The 645-nt window shown below is 29.9% G+C and overlaps 1 non-coding gene across 1 annotated transcript; it reads left to right on the top strand.

Moving 5' to 3' along the window:
• Window positions 1-322: 322 nt before the first annotated feature.
• Window positions 323-395, top strand: TRNAR-CCG (transfer RNA arginine (anticodon CCG)). Its single transcript has one exon. It is a non-coding gene; the product is annotated as a tRNA-Arg (tRNA).
• The last annotated feature ends 250 nt before the right edge of the window (window positions 396-645 follow it).

Here is a 645-nt window from a genome sequence, read left to right as displayed (position 1 = left end):
ATATTTTTGCAACAATTAATATTATAAAATTATAAATATCACCTCATATTTTTCAGAGCTTCAAATATATTTTTAACAAGAGAGTGATCTCATAAATATTTTTGCAACAATTAATATTATAAAATTATAAATATCACCTCATATTTTTCAGAACTTCTAATATATTTGGAGAATGCCGCCGCTACATTTTTCGTCCTCAAAATTTAATCTTTAATATATAAAACGCGCTATAATTTAATCGTAAATATCATAATAACCTCCCTCCTAAATTTTACGTGTAAACGGGTTAAGAAATAACGTTATCAATGTAAATTGACTAAAGGCGCTTGTAGCTCAGCGGATGGAGCGTCTGTTTCCGAAACAGAAAGTCGTAGGTTCAAATCCTATCAGGCGTACTCACAGCTTTAATTTTCATTGTGTTTAAATAATAAGTATATCAATAATTTTGCAATGTATAATATTTAAAATAGCTTTCATTTGTTCCCATGACATGCTTGGGTTCATTAAGCCACTCACTACGACTCTTACCTTAATCCAAATCCAAGTGCTAATTGCGTCACTCTTTATATTTTATTTGGTATTTCATTTCACCTTCTTTGACATGATCATCCTTACGAGCAGCATCAATAACTCTTATGTGATACA

Source organism: Cryptomeria japonica, chromosome 9 (genome assembly GCF_030272615.1).
Source record: "Cryptomeria japonica chromosome 9, Sugi_1.0, whole genome shotgun sequence".
Taxonomy (NCBI): domain Eukaryota; kingdom Viridiplantae; phylum Streptophyta; class Pinopsida; order Cupressales; family Cupressaceae; genus Cryptomeria; species Cryptomeria japonica.
The sequence above is the reverse complement of the archived record's forward strand: the minus strand, read 5'-3'. Positions and strand labels throughout refer to the sequence as shown.